The following is a 23,163-nucleotide window of genomic DNA, read 5'->3' on the forward strand; positions in this document are numbered from 1 at the left end:
GGCTGATCCAGGTTGCAAGGCCAAGTCCTACGTCAGCCCTTTCTAGCACACTGCAAGGTTATACTACAGAGCAAGAGAGTGCAGAGCTGAGAACAATAATCCAGTCGGCACTCAAAGATGGAGGAGCAGAGGGATGAAAAGATGCTGGGTCCTTGGTGAAAACATGGGGCAACTGAGCAAACAATGGCATGAGTTTTATTCAGAGCTTGTTATGTGATTTAAAAAAGAGCCCCTGTTTATTTAAGGCACAATTTCTGCTTGTACCTGAAGACATTCCAAAATGATAAAACGCAGTTGTGTTCTAAATAAACTATTTCTTTATTGATGGGCATTTAAGCTGCTTCCAATTTTCCATTATTACAAATAATGCTACAGTGAACATTTTATATACAACGTGACCAAAATGTATTTCTATCAGATAGGTTCTTAGATACAGAATTGCTGAGCAGAAGAGTATTTACATTTAAAATTTTGATAGATAACATCAGATTGCCCTCCAAAAGACTTTGTCAGTTCATTCTTCATACCTTACTAATCCTGCTATTATCACATTTTAAAAAATGCTTCCAGTTTGATGGGTGAAATATAGTTCTGTTTCATTTGCACTGATTAGTGAAGTTAAATGTCTTTTCGTATATTATTGGCCATTTGTATTTCTTATTGTGTGATCTGCATGTTCTTATCCTTTGCTCGTTTTTCTATTGTGTTTTCATTTTCTCTTAGTAATTAGTAGAGGATCATTTTATTTTGTTTTTAAATTTTTTCTGTTTTACATATGTGATAGATATTTTCTGTCATTTATTTGTCTTCTTTAAAATTTTTAAAATTAAATATTTCAGAGATGTAAAACAGTATATATGAAATATGTTTAAATGCCAAAGAATGACAATAGAATAAATTCCCAGGAATTCATGACCCAGTTAAAAAACTTGTACTTTCTCATTACTCATGAGGTCTCGTTCCACCCCCTTCTCTCCACATTCAGAGGGATCACAACCCTGAACTTTGAGTTTATCATTCCCTTGTTTTTTTTATTTTTTTAAAATTCTATAAAATTCTTTTTTTAAAAAAAATTTTTCATTGGAGTATAGTCGATTTACAATGCTGTGTTAGTTTCAGGTGTACAGCAAAGTGAATCAGTTATACATATACATATATCCAGTCTTTTTTTTTTTTTTTTAAGATTCTTTTCCCATATAGGCCGTTACAGAGTATTGAGTAGAGCTCCCTGTGCTATACAACAGGTTCTTATTTGTTATCTGTTTTATACATAGTAGTGTGTATATGTCGGTCCCAATCTCCCAATTTATCCCTCCCCACCCTTATCTCCTGGTAACCATAAGTTCGTTTTCTACATCTGTGATTCTACTTCTGTTTTGTAAATAAGTTCATTTGTACCCCCCCTCTTTTTTGATTCCACATGTAAGCGATGTCATATATCTGTCTTTCTGTGACAGACTTGTTTCACTCAGTATCACAATCTTTAGGTCCATTTTTTATGGTTTTACTACATAAATCTCTGTCCACAAATAATATACTATTTAGTTTACATGTTTCTGACTTTTATATAAATGGAATCATAAGGGTAAGCATTCTCTGATGACTTCTTATATTCAACGTGTTTCTAAAGTTCATCCATTTTTTTGTACGTAGCTGTAGTTCATGGCAGCACAGAATTCCATTACATGAAATAGCATAATTTATCCATTCCTCTGCTGATGCCCATTTGAGTTAGTTCTGGCTTATACCTCAGCAAACAGTGGTGCTCTGAACATTCTCGTATGTGTTACTTGGTGCCCATGTGCAAGAGTTTCTCAAGTTTATCTAGGAATGAAGTTGATAGGTCCTATGTTGTGTATACCTTCAGACAAACTAGGTAATGCCATAGTGATTTTTTTACCAATATACACTCGTACCAGCAGATATAATTGTTTCTGTTATCCCACATCTTTGCCAACACTTGATAACATAATCTTTAAATTTTTGCAAATCTAGCAGGAGTAAAGTCATATATTATGGCTCTAATTTGCATTTTCCTAATTACTAGAGATTGGTATCTTTTCCTGTGCTTGTTGAAGGTTCTTATCTTCCTCTTCCAGGAAACCTCTGTTCATATCTGCCTATTTTTCTATCAGATTGTTTGTCTTTTTCTTATTTATTTGTAATACTTCTATGTATAGTCTAGATCTGAGCACCATGTCATTTTGTCAGTTTCTTACTCTGTGCCTTGCCTTTTCACTCTCTTAACGGTATCTTTTGGTGAACAGAAGTTCTTTTTAATGTACTCAAACGTATCCATCTTTATGGTTAGATGTGGGTGTGTGTGTATGTGTGTGTATACAGGTGTATGTGTACTTTACTTACGAAATTCTTCCGTACCCTAAGGTCATAAAGATAATCTTTGAGACTTTCACCTAAACATTTTATGGTTTTGCCTTTTACATTTAACTTTTTAATCCATGTAGAAGTGAGTTTTGTGGGTGTGGTGAGATTCCTCCTCACCCCCTTTTTAAACATGGGTAACTAATTGTGACGGCATAATCCAACAGAAGTCCAGCTTTCTCACACTGCCCTGTGCTTCCGCATCTCTGCTATAAATCACATCCCAAACACATGGGTTTTTTTCTGGGTTTCTATCCTGTTCTAGTGGTATATTTGTCTATTCCAACACAAATGCCACAATATATCAATTAATACAGCTTTATATGTAACTTAAAAAACAACTTCTCCCACCCAGTTCTTCTTCAGGTATACCTGAGGCTTTATGGGCTGTTTTCTCTTCCATATGTACTTTAGAATCAGCTTGTCAAGACTCATAAGACTCTCCAGAGTTTTGACTGACTTAAATCTATAAATTAAGTTGGGGAAAATTGACACCTTTATAATAATGATTCTCTTTATACATTAACATGGTCTCAATTTATTTAAGTATTTTCAATATCTGTTAATAAAGTTTATAATTTTTTCTCATGAAGATCATTTGGTACACTTATTCCTAGGTTCGTCACATTAAAAAAAAAATTTATTTATTTATTTATTTTTGGCTGTGTTGGGTCTTCGTTGCAACGTGCAGGCTTTCTCTAGTTACGGTGAGCGGGGGTACTCTTTGATGCGGTGCTTGGGCTTCTCATTGTGGTGGCGTCTCGTTGCGGAGCATGGGCTCTAGGTGTGCGGGCTTCAGTAGTTGTGGCTCGCAGGCTCTAGAGCGCAGGCTCAGTAGTTGTGGTGCACGGGTTTAGTTGCTCCGTGGCATGTGGGATCTTCCCGGGCCAGGGCTCGAACCCATGTCCCCTGCATTGGCAGGTGGATTCTTAGCCACTGCACCACCAGGGAAGCCCTATTCACATTTTTAAATGCCATAAGTGATACCTTTTTCAAAAAGTACACTTTTTAACTCTTTGCTGTTGTTGGTTTAGAAGGACAGCTGATTTTACATTCAGATCCCATGTTGAGCTCTACTGTTTATTCAAAAAATCTATTGATATTTTTTAAGAGGTTTCTATATAGATAATATATCATACGCAAATAAAGTTATATTTCTTCCTTTCTAGTGCTTAAATTTATTTCTTTTTCTTGCCTTACTTCACTGGCTTAGATCTCCCATTGTATGTCACTTTATCCTCTTTTGTTTTTTTAACAACTGTTTCCTATTTTCAATTTCTTTGTCTCTCTGTTCTACATTCTCACTAATTTCTTCAGCATTATAGTCCATTTCATGAATTCTCTTTTCAGTGGGTCTAGTCATATAGTAAACTTGTTCACTGAGTTTTAAATTTTAATTATGATATTTTTAATTTCTAAGGATTCTATTAAAATTTTTTGTAAAGTCTTTTTCCTCCCTTTTTTTTTGAAGGCAAAACACTTTTATTATAGCAAGATATAAAACAAATATAACTTTAACCTCTTTTTTTTTTTTTTTTTTTTTGCGGTACGCGGGCCTCTCACTGTTGTGGCCTCTCCCGTTGCGGAGCACAGGCTCCGGATGCGCAGGCTCAGCGGCCATGGCTCACGGGCCCAGCCGCTCCGTGGCATGTGGGATCTTTCCGTACCGGAGAACAAACCCGTGTCCCCTGCATCGGCGGGCGGACTCTCAACCACTGCTCCACCAGGGAAGCCCAAAAGATATAACTTGAAATGTTCATAACCACACTAGGCATTATCGTGACTGATGGTGTTATTTGGCTTGCTCAAATCTGGGGGAATAGTTATATATAACTCTTGAAAGTCACTGACCATCATCATGAAAACATTATGAATTGGGAAGTTTGAGTATGGTATTGAAATGCATGTACATGTTTTTGTTAAGATATATAAATTTTCTCTTTCCTGACTTTATTCACAATCTCGATATTTTCATACATCCTCAGTGAATTAACCAAACTCAAGGCCTTTTATTACTAAGAGAACCAGCACAGTTCTATGTGCCAGTGGCAACATCCTTAAAGGTTAATCAATAACAATTGATAGGTGACCAACAGGTTTTGACCTAGTTCCTCCTTCCTTTAGAGCAAAGTAAACTTTTACCTGGGTGTAAATATCCTTCAAACAACTCCTTTAAAAGCACTCTAAAATAGCATTGACATATACACACTACCAAATGTAAAATAGATAGCTAGTTGGAAGCAGCTGCATTGCACAGGGAGATCAGCTCGGTGCTTTGTGACCACCTAGAGGGGTGGGATAGGAAAGGTGGGAGGGAGACACAAGAGGGAGGGGATATGGGGATATATGTATACATATAGCTGATTCACTTTGTTATACAGCAGAAACTAACACAACGTTGTAAAGCAGTTATACTCCAATAAAGATGTTAAAAAAAAAGCACTCTAAAAAACAAAAAACCCAATCAAAAAATGGCCAGAAGGCCCAAATAGACACTTCTCCAAAGAAGACATACAGATGGTCAACAGGCACATGAAAAGATGCTCAACTTTGCTAATTACTAGAGAAACGCAAATTAAAACTACGGTGAGGTACTACCTCACACCAGTCAGAAGAGCTGTCATCAAAAAGTCTACAAGAATAAATGCTGGAGAGGGTGTGGAGAAAAGGCAATCCTCCTACATTGTTGGTGGGAATGCAAATTGGTGCAGCCAGTAGGGAGAACAGTATGGAAGTTCCTTAAAAAATCTAAGAATAGAGTTACCATATGATCCAGCAATCCCACTCCTGGGTGTATATCTGAAAAAGATGAAAACTCTAATTCAAAAAGATACCACTCCATTTTCATATCAGCACTATTTACAATGGCCAAGACATGGAAGCAACCTAAATGTCCATTGACAGATGAATAGGTAAAGAAGGTGTGGTATATATATAATGGAATATTACTCAGCTATAAAAAGAATGAAATAATGCCATTTGCAGCAACATGGATGCAACTAGAGATTATCACACAAAGTGAAGTAAGTCAGAAAGAGAAAGACAAGTACTATATGATATCACTTATATGTGGAATCTAAAAAAATGATACAACTGAACTTATTTACAAAACAGAGGGGACTTCCCTGGTGGCGCAGTGGTTAAGAATCTACCTGCCAATGCAGGGGACATGCGGTCGAGCCCTGGTCCATGAAGATTCCACAGGCCGTGGAGCAACTAAGCCTGTGCACCACAACTACTCTCTAGAGCTCGAGAGCCACAACTACTGAGCCTGTGTGCCTAGAGCCTGTGCTCCACAACAAGAGAAGCCACTGCAATGAGAAGCCCACGCACCGCAACGAAGAGTAGTTCCTGCTCATCGCAACTAGAGAAAGCCCACGTGCAGCAACAGACCCAACACAGCCAAAAATAAATAAAAACAAACAAACCAGAAATAGACTCACAGACATAGAAAACAAATTTATGGTTACCAAAGGAGAAAGGTGGGGGAAGAATAAATTAGGAATTTGGGACCAACAGATACAAACCACTGTATGCAACATAGATTAACAACAAGGGTTCACTGCACAGCATAGGGAACCATATTCAACATCCTGCAACAACCTTCAATGGAAAAGAATCTGAATAAATATACACAACCAAATCACCCTGCTGTACACCTCAAACACTGCAAATCAACCATACCTCAATAAAAAAAAAATAGCACTCTAAGTAGCCATTTCCATTTTAATAGTGGGATGGGGACTGTAGCCTTCAATCTGAAAGTTTTCAGCCTTGAAGTCATCGATTTTCTCAACTTTTCCAAGGATTTTGAGCTTTGGGAAAGGCCTTGATTCTCCCTGAAGCTGCATTTTCAGCAGCTCCATGTGATCAAGGTAAATATGTGCATCTCCCAAAGTGTGTACAGAGTCACCTGGCTTCAGGCCTGTGATGTGTGCGATCATGTAGGTGAGCAGGGCATAGCTGGCGATGTTGAAGGACACACTCAGGCCCCTGTCTCCTGACTTCTGGTACAGCTGCAGGACAGTCATGGTTCATCACGTAGAAGTGGCAAAGGGCATGGCACAGGGGCAGGGTGGTGGGGTATGAGAGGAAGATCTTTCGATTCCAAGCACGTAGAATGATTCTTCTGTCTTCAGGGTTGGTTTTGATTGTGTCAATCACCTTTTGCAGTTGGTCTACTCCTTGACCTGAATAAATTTAAATCCACATCTTTGTATTCGGCCACCAAAGGCCTCCACTGAAAGCTATAAACTAGGCCTAAATTCCCTTCTTCTCTGATGGAGAGTACCAGGCTGTCCAAGAAGTCTCGGGACCCGTAGGCATCCCAGATTTTCACTCAGGAGACCCCGGCTCTTCCTGTGACCACTAAAGTCTTTTTATTCTTAGTCACAGTTTCAATCTCCCCTTTTCTTTCTTTCTTTTTTTTTTTTTTTTTTTACGGTACGCGGGCCTCTCACTGCTGTGGCCTCTCCCGTTGCGGAGCACAAGCTCCGGACGCGCAGGCTCAGTGGCCATGGCTCACGGGCCCAGCCGCTCCGCGGCACGTGGGATCTTCCCAGACCGGGGCACGAACCCGCGTCCCCTGCATCGGCAGGCGGACTCTCAACCACTGCGCCACCAGGGAAGCCCCCCCCCCCCTTTTATTTCTTAAACATAGTAAACATACTTGTAGGTTTCTTCCAGTATCTGGAAGTTTATAGGTTAGTTCATGTCACTTGCTGCTTCTGTTGACTCTTTTACGGTGAGTTAAAATCTTCCTGTGGTTAGGGATTTTTGACTCTCTTCATAATTTTTACCCATGGGAATTTTTGAGGCCTACGTTGAAGGTGGGTTCTTTTAGGATTTTCAGTTGTTTCTGCCAAATGTCTGGGGCATTACCAATGTGGGACAGTTTTATCCTGAAGTATTTATTTAAGGTTTCTCAGTCCAAGGTATTATGTGTTTGGGCTACAAACTTTCGAAAGAATCAGCTTGTGTTAAGAATTCTCGAGGGAGATTTTCCCCCCCTCTATCTAGTGACAGCATTTAGGGCTGGGCAGGCAATTTTATTTGCGGCCTCCTTTGGCTGTGGCTGGCTGATTTCTTGTTCACCCTGACATTGTGAGTGTGGCTTTTTGTGGTTCCACTTTATGGAGGGAGGGGATCTCCTATAGGACATCCGACTTTAGACTGACCCTTATGATATTTAATGTCAGGAAATGAAGTTCAGGGACTCTGGAGTTGGGCAAATGCCCTCAGAGTAAATGTCAACTTTGGGGCTCTACTTCTCTGTGTTTCCACTTTCTTTTGATTTTTGGGTTTTGAGGATTCTTAATTTTCTTGGTGAGCCCATAAACGCCTTAAAAAAAGATGTTTTCAGTATTCCACCCAGAGTTTTTAATTTCTGTGGGCAAAGCATTGTTGGCAGAGGTAGGCTGGGCTGCTTCCCCTTACTTTGGTCGGCCTTAGCAGATAGGAATTTCTTCCTTCTGGCCCTGAGTTATTTTCCTTGACAAATGGACAAATCTCAGTGTAACATCTACATCTCCTCTGTGAACGTACATATGATCTCCTCTGATGATGAACTTTTTTCAACGCCTTTTAAATGTTTTTTTAATTTTACAATATGCCTCAGTGGAACTGACCTTACTTGGGGCTACAGCAGAATGTGTAAACGGCTTCTCTTTGGGCTACTTGGAATGCTTAAATACACTATCCTAAATGGACATTTCCCAGTGAAGCTGATTTATGAACAGAAATCCGTGTTGAGAAATGATGGCATATGAAATAAGATTTGGGGAAATTTCATGCATATTTCTACTATGGAGAACAGCACCCTCGATTAAAACATAGGTTATCCCTTTCTATTTATCGTCTTCCATAGGATGGATACACTAGTCTCCGTAGAAAGAGATAATCCCCCCTCATTTCAATCCTTGACATAACCGTTCGGGAAACTGTCTGCCATCTTGGCTGGACTGGGCAGGGGCTGAGCAGAATAAGAGAGTTTAAGGGGCTTTCAAATGTCTTTTTTTCTTTGCGGTATGCGGGCCTCTCACTGCTGTGGCCTCTCCTGTTGCGGAGCTCAGGCTCTGGACGCGAAGGCTCAGCGGCCATGGCTCACGGGCCCAGCTGCTTCGTGGCATGTGGGCTTTTCCCGGGCCGGGGCATGAACCCGTGCTGCCTGCATCGGGAGGCGGATTCTCAACCACTGCGCCACCAGTGCAGCCCTCCAGTGTCCTGAAAATCTTCGGAATAATAAAGTCACGTGGGAGAGGAGCTTCAAGATGGCGGAAGAGTAAGACGTGGAGATCGCCTTCCTCCCCACAAATACATTAGAAATACAACTACATGTGGAACAACCCCTGCAGAACACCTACTGAACGCTGGCAGAAGACTTCAGACCTCCCAAAAGGCAAGAAACTCCCCCACGTACCTGGGTAGGGCAAAAGAAAAAAGAGAGACAAAAGAATAGGGACGGGACGTGCACCAGTGGGAGGGAGCTGTGAAGGAGGAAAAGTTTCCACACACTAGGAAGCCCCTTCGCGGGCGGAGACGGGGGTGGGGGTGACGGGGGGTAAGCTTTGGAGCCACGTAGGAGAGCGCAGCCACAGGGGTGCGTAGCGCAAAGCGGAGAGATTCCGCCCAGAGGATCGGTGCCGACCGGCACTCACCAGCCCGAGAGGCTTGTCTGCTCACCCGCCGGGGCGGGCGGGGCTGGGAGCTGCGGCTTGGGCTTCGGTTGGATCCCAGGCAGAGGACTGGGGTTGGCTGCATGAACACAGCCTGAAGGGGTTAGTGCACCACAGCTAGCCAGGAGGGAGTCCGGGAAAAGGTCTGGAGCTGCCGAAGAGGCAAGAGACCTTTTCTTGCCTCTTTGTTTCCTGGTGCGCGAGGAGAGGGGATTAAGAGCGCCGCGTAAAGGAGCTCCAGAGATGGGCGCGAGCTGCTGCTATCAGTGCGGACCCAAGAGACGGGCGTGAGACGCTAAGGCCGCTGCTGCCGCCACCAAGAAGCCCGTGTGTGAGCACAGGTCACTCTCCAAACCGCCCCTCTCGGGAGCCTGTGCAGCCCACCACAGCCAGGGTCCCGTGATCCAGGGACAGCTTCCCCGGGAGAACGCACGGTGCGCCTCAGGCTGGTGCAACGTCATGATGGCCTCTGCCGCCGCAGGCTCGCCCCGCCCTCCGTATCCCTCCCTGCACCCGGCCTGAGTGAGCCAGAGACCCCGAATCAGCTGGTCTTTTAACCCCGTCCTGTCTGAGCAGGAACAGACGCCCTCCGGGGACCTGCACGCAGAGGCGGGGCCAAATCCAAAGCTGAACCCCGGGAGCTGTGAGAACAAAGAAGAGAAAGGGAAATCTCTCCCAGCTCAGGAGCAGCGGATTAAATCTCCAGAATCAACTTGATGTGCCCTGCATCTGTGGAATACATGAAAAGACAACAAATCATCCCAAACTGAGGTGGTGGACTTTGGGAGCAATGATATATATATATATTTCTCTTTTCCCGTATGGATGACAGGGTCTTGGTGCTCCGGCCGGGCGTCAGGCCTGTGCCTCTGAGGTGGGAGAGCTGAGTTCAGGACACTGGTCCACAAGTAACCTCCCAGCTCCACGTATTGTCAAACTCCGAAAATCTACCAGAGATCTCCATCTCAATGCCAAGACGCACCTCAACTCAACGGCCAGCAAGCTCCAGTGCTGGACACCCCATGCCAAACAACTAGCAAGACAGGAACACAACCCCACCCATTAGCAGAGAGGCTGCCTAATATCATAATAAGGTCACAGACACCCCAAAACACACGACCAGATGAGGAACTGCCCACCAGAAAGACAAGATCCAGCCTCATCCACCAGAACACAGGCACTAGTCCCCTCCACCAGGAAGCCTACACAACCCACTGAACCAACCTTAGCCAATGGGGGCAGACACCAAAAACAATGGGAACTACAAACCTGCAGTCTGCAAAAAGGAGACCCCAAACACAGTAAGTTAAGCAAAATGAGAAGACAGAGAAGAACACAGTAGATGAAGGAGCAAGGTAAAAACCCACCAGACCTAACAAATGAAGAGGAAATAGGCAGTCTACCTGAAAGAGAATTCAGAAAAATGATAGTAAAGATGATCCAAAATCTTGGAAATATAATGGAGAAAATACAAGAAACATATAACAAGGACCTAGAAGAACTCAAGAGCAAACAAGCAATGATGAACACACAATAAATGAAATTAAATGTTCTCTAGATGGGATCAATAGCAGAATAACTGAGGCAGAAGAACGGATAAGTGACCTGGAAGATAAAATAGTGGCAATAACTACTGCAGAGCAGAATAAAGAAAAAAGAATGAAAAGAATTAAGGACAGTCTCAGAGACCTCTGGGACAACATTAAACGCACCAACATTCGAATTATAGGGGTCCCAGAAGAAGAAGAGAAAAAGAAAGAGACTGAGAAAATATTTGAAGAGATTATAGTTGAAAACTTCCATAATATGGGAAAAGAAATAGTTAATCAAGTCCAGGAAGCACAGAGAATCCCATACAGGATAAATCCAAGGAGAAACACTCCAAGACACATATTAATCAAGTTATCAAAAATTAGATACAAAAAAAAAATATTAAAAGCAGCAAGGGAAAAACAACAAATAGCATACAAGGGAATCCCCATAAGGTTAACAACAGAAACTCTGCAAGCCAGAAGGGAGTGGCAGAACATAATTAAAGTGATGAAAGGGAAAAACCTACAACCAAGATTACTCTACCCAGCAAGGATCTCATTCAGATTTGATGGAGAAATTAAAGCCTTTACAGACAAGCAAAAGTTAAGAGAATTCAGAAGCACCATACCAGCTTTACAACAAATGCTAGAGGAACTTCTCTAGGTAGGAAACACAAGAGAAGGAAAAGACCTACAAAAACAAACCCCAAACAATTAAGAAAATGGTAACAGGAACACACATATCGATAATTACCTTAAATGTAAATGGATTAAATGCTCCCACCAAAAGACATAGACTGGCTGAATGGATACAAAAACAAGGCCTGTATATATGCTGTCTACAGGAGACCCACTTCAGTCCTGGGACACATACAGACTGAAAGTGAGGGGATGGAAAAAGATATTCCATGCAAATGGAAATCAACAGAAAGCTGGAGTAGCAGTTCTCATATCAGACAAAATAGACTTTAAAACAAAGACTATTACAAGAGACAAAGAGGGACACTACATAATGGTCAAGGGATCAATCCAAGAAGAAGATATAACAATTGTAAATATTTATGCATCCAACATAGGAGCACCTCAATACATAAGGCAAATACTAACAGCCATAAAAGGGGAACTTGACAGTAACACGATTACAGTAGGGGACTTTAACACCCCACTTTCACCAATGGACAGATCATCCAAAATGAAAATAAATAAGGAAACACAAGCTTTAAATGATACATTAAACAAGATGGACTTAATTGATATTTATAGGACATTCCATCCAAAAACAACAGAATGCACTTTCTGCTGAAGTGCTCATGGATCATTCTCCAGGATAGATCGTATCTTGGGTCACAAATCAAGCCTTGGTAATTTTAAGAAAATTGAAATCGTATCCAGCATGTTTTCTGACCACAATGCTATGAAACTAGATATCAATTATAGGAAAATATCTGTAAAAAATACAACACATGGAGGCTAAACAATACACTACTTAATAACCAAAAGATCACTGAAGAAATGAAAGAGGAAATCAAAAAATACCTAGAAACAAATGACAATGAAAACACGATGACCCAAAACCTATGGGATGCAGCAAAAGCAATTCTAAGAGGGAAGTTTATAGCAATGCAATCCTACCTTAAGAAACAAAGAACATCTCAAATAAAAAACCTAACCTTACACCTAAAGCAATTAGAAAAAGAAGAACAAAAAACCCCCAAAGTTAGCAGAAGGAAAGAAATCATAAAGATCAGATTAGTAATAAGGGAAAAAGAAATGGAGGAAAAATAGCAAAGATCAATAAAACTAAAAGCTGATTCTTTGAGAAGATAAACAAAATTCATAAACCATTAGCCAGACTCATCAAGAAAAAAGGGGAGAAGACAAAGCAATAGAATTAGAAATGAAAAAGGAGAAGTAACAACTGACACTGCAGAAATACAAAGGATCATGAGAGATTACTACAAGCAACTATATGCCAATAAAATGGACAACCTGGAAGAAATGGACAAATTCTTAGAAATGCACAACCTTCTGAGACTGAAACAGGAAGAAATAGAAAATATGAACAGAACAATCACAAGCACTGAAATTGAAACTGTGATTAAAAATCTTCCAAAAAACAAAAGCCCAAGACCAGATGGCTTCACAGGCGAATTCTATCAAACATTTAGAGACGAGCTAATACCTATCCTTCTCAAACTCTTCCAAAATGTAACAGAGGGTGGAGCACTCCCAAACTCATTCTACAAGGCCACCATCACCCTGATACCAAAACCAGAAAAATATGTCACAAAGAAAGAAAACTACAGGCGAATATCACTGATGAACATACATGCAAAAATCCTCAACAAAATACTAACAAACAGAATCCAACAGCAACATTAAAAGGATCGTACACCATGATGAAGTGGGGTTTATCCCAGAAATGCAAGCGTTCTTCAATATACGCAAATCAATCAATGTGATACAAGAATAAAAACCATATGATCACGTCAATAGATGCAGGAAAAGCTTTGGCAAAATTCAACACCCATTTATGATAAAAACCCTCCAGAAAGTAGGCAGAGAGGGAACTTACCTCAACAGAATAAAGGCCATATATGACAAACCCACAGCTAACATCGTCCTCAATGGTGAAAAACTGAAACCATTTCCTCTAAGATCAGGAACAAGACAAGGTTGCCCACTCTCACCACTATTATTCAACATAGTTTTAGAAGTTTTAACCACAGCAGTCAGCGAAGAAAAAGAAATAAAAGGAATCCAAATTGGAAAAGAAGAAGCAAAGCTGTCTTTGTTTGCAGATGACATGATACTATACATAGAGAACCCTAAGATGCTACCAGAAAACTACTAGAGCTAATCAATGGATTTGGTAAAGTAGCAGGATACAATATTAATGTACAGAAATCTCTTGCATTCCTATACACTAATGATGAAAAATCTGAAAGTGGAATTAAGGAAACACTCCCATTTACCACTGCAACAAAAAGAATAAAATACCTAGGAATAAACCTACCTAAGGAGATAAAAGACCCGTATGCGGAAAATTATAAGACACTGATGAAAGAAATTAAAGATGATACAAATAGATGGAGAGATATACAATTATCTTGGATTGGAAGAATCAACATTGTGAAAATGACTATACTACCCAAAGCAATCTGCAGATTCAATGCAATCCCTATCAAACTACCACTGGCATTTTTCACAGAACTAGAACAAACAGTCTCACAGTTTGTATGGAAATACAAAAGACCCCGAATAGTCAAAGCAATCTTGAGAACGAAAAATGGAGCTGGAGGAATCTGGCTCCCTGACTTCAGACTATACTACAAAGCTACAGTAATCAAGACAGTATGGTACTGGCACAAAAACAGAAATATAGATCAATGGAACAGGATAGAAAGCCCAGAGATAAACCCACGCACATATGGTCACCTTATTTTTGATAAAGGAGGCAAGAATATACAATGGGGAAAAGACAGCCTGTTCAATAAGTGGTGCTGGGAAAACTGGACAGCTACATGTAAAAGAATGAAATTAGATCACTCCCTAACACCATACAGAAAAATAAACTCAAAATGGATTAGAGACCTAAATGTAAGGCCAGACACTATCAAACTCTTAGTGGGAAACATAGGCAGAACACTCTATGACATAAATCACAGCAAGATCCTTTTTGACCCACCTCCTAGAGAAATGGAAATAAAAACAAAACTAAACAAATGGGACCTATTGAAACTTAAAAGCTTTTGCACAGCAAAGTAATCCATAAACAAGATGAAAAGACAACCTTCAGAATGGGAGAAAATATTTACAAATGAAGCAACTGACAAAGGATTTATCTCCAAAATATACAAACAGCTCATGGAGCTCAATATCAAAAATCAAACAACCCAATCCAAAAATGGGCAGAAGGTCTAAACAGACATTTCTCCAAAGAAGATATACATATTGCCAACAAACACATGAAAGAATGCTCAACATCATTAATCATTAGAGAAATGCAAATCAAAACTATAATGAGACATCACCTCACACCGGTCAGAATGGCCATCATCAAAAAATCTAGAAACAATAAATGCTGGAGAGGGTGTGGAGAAAAGGGAACCCTCTTGCAGTGTCGGTGGGAATGTTAATTGATACAGCCACTATGGGGAACAGTATGGAGGTTCCTTAAAGAACTAAAAATAGAACTACCATACGACCCAGCAATCCCACTCCTGGGCATATACCCTGAGAAAACCATAATTCAAAAAGAGTCATGTACCAAAATGTTCATTGCAGCTCTACTTACAATAGCCAGGACATGGAAGCAACCTAAGTGTCCATTGACAGATGAATGGGTAAAGAAGATGTGGCACATATATACAATGATGTATTACTCAGCCATAAAAAGAAATGAAATTGAGCTATTTGTAATGAGGTGGATGGACCTAGAGTCTGTCATACAGAGTGAAGTAAGTCAGAAAGAGAAAAACAAATACCATATGCTAACACATATATATGGAATCTAAAAAAAAAAAACAGGTCATGAAGAACGTAGGAGCAGGATGGGAATAAAGACGCAGGGAATGGACTTGAAGACACAGGGAGCGGGAAGGGTAAGCAGGGACAAAGTGAGAGAGTTGCATGGACATATATACACTACCAAATGTAAAACTGATAGCTAGTGAGAATCAGTCGCATAGCATAGGGTGATCAGCTCGGTGCTTTTTGACCACCTAGAGGGGTGGGATGAGGAGGGTGGGAGGGAGGGAGACGCAAGAGGGAAGAGTTATGGGAACATATGTATATGTGTAGCTGATTCACTTTGTTATAAAGCAGAAACTAACACACCATTGTAAAGCAATTATACTCCAGTAAAGATGTTAAAAAAAAAAAAAAAGACAAATGGGAGGACCGAACTGAGCTCTCAGGTCCAGTGATGGGGAATGATGCTGACACATGGTTACCCTAGACTTGAATTTGTTGGGAGGGGATACAGGAGTTTAGATCTCAGACATTTCAGAAACTTTCTTTCCTTTTTTCAGATTTAAAAGCCAAAACTATATAAATTGGTGAAATTTTCTCCCTTGAGAACTGATCAAGGCTATTTTAAACAGTGGGTTAGATCCAAGGCAATTTGCTTAATATTGTCATTATCTATATGAATTGCTGGTCTTTCTTCTGTAGTTTAAGTTCCTGTTACTTTTGAATGTTAATTATTGAGATTGCTTCAGTTTGTGTATGTGAATGCATATGTTAGATACGTACGTGTGTGTATTATTTTGGGATGGTATCCATTCTGCCCTCCTATATTTCTTTCTTAATCTTGATTACAATCTGCAAGACAGATGACCTGGAAGCAGTTTCCATCCATCTTCCTCTGGTTCATTCATTCGAAAAATATTTGAGTGCCTCCCTTGAGCCCAGTGCTGTGCTATGTGTTCATTCAAATTTATTTAGGTCAATAATTATTGTACACTCTATATATTTGGTAGATACTACCTGGATGAATAATGCACCCTCCCTGGACCCAAGAAAATCAGTTTTGTTAGATAGAAACATTTAAATTTTAGGAAAAATCAGTTGGCAGTTTTGCATGGATAAAATATGGAGATAGCTTCTTTAACTTGCTGCTTGTGAAAACCTCATCTTGTGTATTTATAGATTCTACTTAATCCAAGTGAACTAGGAAAATGTTACTTTTAAAGCATTCTCTTTTTTATTTTACCTCTTTCTGAAACACTTTAGGGTCTAATGTCTCCTTTCCCTTTAGCATTTAGCAAATAAAACATAAGTATGATTTCCCATATACATAAATGATCCATGCCAAAAATTAAGGAATTTTATCTTGTGTCCTCATAGTGGGGAATGTTGCAGGTAGTCGTATTTTCCAAGATCCTGTAAGGATTTGACAGGACATAAAGGAACAAGACCCAGGTATTTGCTGGATAGCTTAGGTTTACTTTAAATATAGAAAAATACCACCAATAGAAAATAAGTGGGGAAAACTGAAATCTAGAATTTTTTTTTTTTTTTTTTTTTTAGGACTGCAGTGTTCTTATTTTCAAAGATACTTAGTAATGTGAATGAAGCAACATGATACTGCCTGCTAGAGATTGTAAGGAAATCTGCTGGAGTGATCGAGATAGAATTATGAGTCGTTCATAACTTATTTGCTTTAAGAAAAGGATGCTTTCAGATTATAATACCAATAGTAATCATAAGTTGTACCACTGAGTGTTTAGTGTATGCCAGGAACTTCTCTAAGTATATTGTTAACTCTAATCTTCATGGCAATCTGCTATGAAGTGTGTATTACTAGGATCTGCATTTTACAGATAAGAAAATGGAGGCACAGTAAGGTTAAGTAATTTGTCCAGGTCACAACAATGGTGAGACAAGATTCGAACCCAGAAGGACTGATTCTGTAAAGTCCGTGGTCCTAAGCTTTACTACCTCCTGTTTGCCTTTTGATTACAACAGTATGAACATTTGCACTATCCATCTTGTTTTCCATAATATTTTTAATCTTTTAATTCATTTAGAAAATCTTATTTTTTTTTTATAGATTGTGAAAATGCCACCCAAGACATTGCCCAATATATTAAAAGATTAGTGGAGTCCAAATTTACAAATTGCAAGATGGGATATTTTTATTGATGGCGATTTGCATTCTGAAATAGTTATACTGTTTGCATATGTCTAAAAAGTATTATTAAAAAAGGAGAGAGAGAGAGAGAGAGAGAGGACTTCATATACACACAAAACTCCACAGTGATAAATTGGGTAATTCACAGTGATGTCTAATCTTCTTAGGGAATGGACTGTTTTCTTCTAGTCTTTGAATGTTCATACTGATATTTAGAGTAGTATATCCTCATTGACCCCTTCCATTAGATGGTGGTCTAAAATTATGCTTCCGTTGCTCTTCTGTCCTCCCTCGGGAAGGGAAAGATGATGAATTCAGCATAAAGCTGGACCTCACTGTATAAGTACGTAGCCTGACTGCTGGGCGCATCAGGATAACTTTCATGATACATAGAGGTAACACAATGGAAATCACAGTTTAGAAATCCAATTTATCTTGCTGTGAATAGAATTGCCTCCAATCCTGATGACAATTAGTTTTGTTCCGTAACACTGTTATAGAAATGTGACATTGAAAAACTACTTGTAATCTACTGAAGCATTCGTCTACCGTGAGTTCATGCCATGGAGGGAAAAAATCCCCATATAAGTGTTAATTCCACTTATGTGAAAAAACATAAAAGGGTTTTTCACAAAGAGCGGCCACAAGGTCAGGGTATGACTGCTGAGGTAATGAAGTGAAGGCTTCCCTGAAACTTTTAGTTGCTTATACATTCTATTAAAGCTGCAAAATTCTGCTGATTCTTTTTTCTCAAAATCACTGGGGTTGCGGCTCAGTCACATTATGGATTAAGCGGGGAGTGATGCCAGCCTTTAATGTTTCCTGGAACTGCATAGAGCCTGCCACTGATGCTCTTGGCTGGCCTTGACTTTCCTCTTTGGTTCCAGCATCCTCTTCCTCTTCTTCTGACATGGCCGGTCAAGTCCATTCAGTACTTATACTATTGTGTTGAAAATCCTCAAATTGCACTTTCACATTCACTGTGAGAATAAAACGCCCCCTGGTATAGAGTACTCTAGAAAAAAAAAAAAACAACCCTGAAATATGGGTAACTTATTTGCCTCTGTAGGCAAACACGTATCAAAAGAAAAGTCTGTAGTTTGATAAGATTGGACTCAGACATCTTGCAGCTCAACTGTATGTGTGTTTATTGATCACCACAGGAGCTTGGAGAGATCTGGAGCAGGGCTGACTTGGGTGGGAATCCAAGTGCCACCATTTACCAGCTGTGTGGGCTGGTGCATATACTTGTTTGGCAAATAGTTCTGAATGTGAGTTTCTTCATTGGTAAACGGGGGATAATAGCTATCTGGCATGGTTATTGTGGAATTAGGTGTTATGTATACAGTGTGCTTAGTATATCCTGAGTGTTAAGTGCTAGCTGTTATTATCAGGCTATGTGACTTTGTTCCCACCCTTAAGGAGATTGTTCTGGAAGAAGAGAGAAAGCATGCGCATAAATATCTGTGCTTCAAGGCAGAAGGGATGAAGGCCATGAAGGAGCCTCAGAATGTCTTGATGTGCGTGCTATGGAGACAGCCTATTGGCTGGGATATGGCCATAACCTCTTAACTGGTCTCCCTGACTCTTGTCTTGCCCCCTCCAATTTACTCTTCATAAAACAGCCGTGTCCTTTCTTAAATGCAAATCCTCCCATGGTTTCACATTCCCTTTGAGATAAATTGTTCAGTATATGAACTCTGCTTAATTCTCCAACTTAGTATCTTTCCCTCTACCTTTCTCATTCCCAAACATACATTGCATGTGCTATCTCTACTAAGTTTTTTTTTAGTTCTGTGTTAGTCACCGTTCTCCAGAGAAACAGAACCAAATATGTATACGCACATACTCACACACATTTATTTTTATATACACACATACATGCAACATGCAGTTGACCTTGAACAATGCGGGAGTTAGGGGCGCCGACCCTTGCACAGTCAAAAATCTAAGTACAACTTCACAGTCAGTCCCCTGTATCCTCAGTGCCAAATCCCCAATTCAAGCAACCTCAGGCTGTTTAGTGCTATAGTATTCATTGAAAAAAATCCCCATATAAGTGGACCCATGCTGTTCAAACTCATGTTGTTCAAGGTCAGTTGTGTATGTATGTGTGTATATATATATATAAATATATATATATAAAACAAATGATGATGATGATGATGAATTGGCTCACATAATTATAGAGGCTGAGAAGTCCTCAGATCTGCAGTCATCAAGCTGGAGATCCAGGAGAACCAGTGCTACAGTTTCAGTCTGAATCAAAGGCTGGGGAACTAGGATAGCTGATGGTGAAAGTTCCAGTCTGAGGGCAGGAAAAGACTAATGTCCAATCTCAAAATGTCAGGCAAGTGAAATTCTCTTTTACTCAGCCTTTTTTGTTCTATTTAGGTCTTCAGTTGATTGGATGAGGCTCTTGCACATTAGGGAGGGCAGTCTGCTTTACTCAGTCTATCAACTCAAATGTCAATCTCATCTAGGAACACCCTCACAAACATAGTAATGTTTGGCCAAATATCTGGGCACCTCATGGCCCAATCAAGTGGACACATAAAATTAACTATCACAAGTTTTAAGAACATGGCTTATTCTCATTTACTGCTGTTCTTTTGCACTTGCTGTTCCCTATGCCTGGACTGTGCTTGGTCTCCCGACCCCTAGCTCATTCCTACTGGATCTTCAGGTCTCAGTGTGCAAGTCACTCCTTCCAGACTGGGGTAGGTCCCTCTCCTGTGGTACTCTCCAGCTTCCCTATCAGAGCTTGCTTCTCTGTGCACTGTAATTTCCTGTTTACTTGTCGCTGTCACAGAGAACTTGTCAAGAGCTTGTCTTTATTGCTTCTGTAATATATCTCCTGTGTTTAATGCAGGATCCAGCACATTGAAGTCACCCAATAGTTGTTCATTGAATGAATGAATAGATTTAGGGAAGGAGGTGGAAGTTGATGTGGGTCTTAGGGGAAGGAAGATTTCATAAGAAGTATAATGTCCAATTTGGGAAAAACAAGTACAGGGAATACCAAAATACTCACCAGGGAATTAAGACTTCAGATGTTTGTAGAGAGATTCTGAAAGCCAGCAGTCATTTTCTATACCCAAAATAATTGTAGTCATCATAAAGTAGTCTCCAGGAGGCAAGGGGCTTTGTTTTTCATCATATTTTAAGAAACTTTACTCTTAAATTTTTATGTATGAAAAATTAGAAGATATAGAAGTTGAAAAATAGTATAATGAAGCTCTGTATACTCACCTTAAACAATTATTAACATTGCCACATTTGCTGCTGCTTCTTTTTTTTTGGCTGAAGAATTTTAAAGCAAATCCTGGACAATCTGATATTTTTTGCCCCTAAATATTTAAATGTAGTTATACATTATTTATTTATTTATTTTTGGCTGCACTGGGTCTTCATTGCTGTGCCCGGGCTTTCTCTAGTTGTGGCCAGCGGGGGGCTACTCTTCATTGTAGAGCACTGACTTCTCACTGTGGTGGCTTCTCTTGTTGTGGAGCCTGGGCTCTAGAGCGCGGGATCAGTAGTTGTGGTGCAGGGGCTTAGTTGCTCCGCGGCATGTGGGATCTTCCCGGACAAGGGCTCAAACCCGTGTCCTCTGCATTGGCAGGTGGATTCTTAACCACTGTGCCACCAGGGGAACCCTAAATGTATTTATATATCTTTAAAAATAAGAATATCTTCTTCTTAAAAAAAAAATTAATTAATTAATTTTTGGCTGCATTGGGTCTTTGTTGCTGTGCACGGGCTTTCTCTAGTTGCAGCAAGCAGGGGCTACTCTTTGTTGCGGTGCACGGGCTTCTCATTGCAGTGGCTTCTCGTGTTGTGGAGCCCGGGCTCTAGGCACGGGCTTCAGTAGTAGTGGCACGTGGGCTTCAGTAGTTGTGGCTCACGGGCTCTAGAGTGCAGGCTCAGTAGTTGTGGCACATGGCCTTAGTTGCTCCGTGGCATGTGGGATCTTCCTGGACCAGGGCTCGAACCCGTGTCCCCTGCATTGACAGGCGGATTCTTAACCACTGTGCCACTGGGGAAGTCCCAAGAATATCTTCTTAACCACTGTATCACATAATAATGGCATAAATAATGGCATTATAGCCCCCCCAAATTAGCATTATTTCCTTAGTGTCATTTAATATCCAGTCCATGTTTGAATTTCTCAAAAATGTCCTTTTTTATTTTAACAAGTGGTTTGTTTGAGGTAGAATGCAAATAAGGCAAACACATCTGATTGTTTTGTCTCTTGAGTCCTTTAAAATCTTTAACAGTATCCTTACCACCCTTTTTACTCATGTCATTGACTTGTTGAAAAGTCCGGGTTAGTTGTCATGGAGAATAGCCCTCATTCTGATTTGTCTGATTGTTTCTGAATGGTAGATTTTAACCTGTTCTTCTTTCCCTTGTATTTTCCATAAACTGTAAGTTAAAGTCTTAAGTTCAGATTCAACATTTTGACAAGAATATGTCATAGGTGGAGTTGGGTACTTCATATTATATCAGGATGTACATATTGTCCTCTGGTTTTAGGGATGCTAAGAGTGATCATCTGATCCTTCTGTTGTAAAGTTGCATGTTCCCCCTTATAATCAGTGAGGTGTTACTTTGGTACCCCATGGATATCTGGTTATCATTATCCTTTTACCTAATTGTTTTGCCAACTATTGATGGTTGCCTGAACAACGATTCTATTAAGGGTTGCAAATGGTGATTTTCTAATGCTATAATTCCTGCTATATTTATCAGTTGGAAGTCTTCTGAAAAGAAGAGCTTTCTTTCATCAATTAGAGCTATTTGGTATTCCAAAATAAAGTCTTTTTTTTAAAGACAGGCAAGATAAATTCTAAATTTATTCTCTTCAAAGAGCTTTTTAAAAAGTTCATCATGGATTTTTATATATTCATTGTATTTCAACCGATTGCAATCATTATTCTCTTTGATGTTCAAATTGTCCCATTTCTGGCCAGTCAGAGTTCCCTTAAGTTGGTTTCTGTGACTTGTTGACAAGTCCCTTTAAACTTTGATGGTTTCCTTGCTTTCTAGAGCAACAAAATGTTCCAAACTCATCTTGTATTATTTCCTGCCCTAGGCCTGGAATCCGCTTTTCTCCAAGGAGTCCTGGTTCTTTTTAGTGGTTTGTAATATTTGAGTCCCAAATATGGTCAGTAGGGGTGCTCATTACTGGGCTTTTGTGGCTTTCAAGCCTTTTCAGTAGACAAGAGCTGAGTAATGTGCATTGAAAAAGCCCATGAGTTCATTCTGAAATTTCCAATTCAAATTTAACTTTGTAGAGTTTTTACTTAAAAAATTACACATTTGGATCTTTTCTGAAAACCTTGATTCTTAATAACAGCAATATACTTTTCTATAGCATTATCATACTACATATATGAATAGTTAAAAATAACTACACCAATATTACTACCAGCAATTAGATGACTAAATAGAAGTTAAGGGATTTTTTTCTTTTTGTCTTTAGAATATATTTCATTAAATAAGTATGGCCAAATACTGTGTTTTAAAGCCATTTAATTATTTATTTTCTCTGTGTGGTATATTATCTTTTCTAATGACTTATACACCTCTACTAATGAGTCTTCATTATACTTGAATTCTAATAGAATTAGTTCCTGGGGGGAGGGGCACTGGAGATTAGAGTTGCATTCTAAATCAATTAGTTAGAGCAACACAAAAGCAGAGAAAAAATCTGTTATGTAAATATGTGGTCACACAACAGATTCAATCTTACTGAGCCTTGTCAGGGAGTGGAGAACAGCAGATGTAGAATTTTCCTGCCAATGTGAATTATTTGGCTTCCTGGGTAATATCAGACTTCTGCAGGTTTCTTAACACACACCAAACTATGGATACTACCAGATTTCCTTTCACCTACTTGGTTTCCAGGTCATGTTGGTGTAAGCATGTATTGAAC

General features: G+C 39.8%; 1 pseudogene; it reads right to left on the bottom strand.

Moving 5' to 3' along the window:
• Nucleotides 1-6,089: 6,089 nt before the first annotated feature.
• Nucleotides 6,090-23,163, bottom strand: part of LOC137202917 (thymidylate synthase-like) — a 45,974-nt pseudogene continuing 28,900 nt past the window's right edge.

The sequence above is a fragment of the Pseudorca crassidens genome, chromosome 11 (genome assembly GCF_039906515.1).
Source record: "Pseudorca crassidens isolate mPseCra1 chromosome 11, mPseCra1.hap1, whole genome shotgun sequence".
NCBI lineage: Eukaryota > Metazoa > Chordata > Mammalia > Artiodactyla > Delphinidae > Pseudorca > Pseudorca crassidens.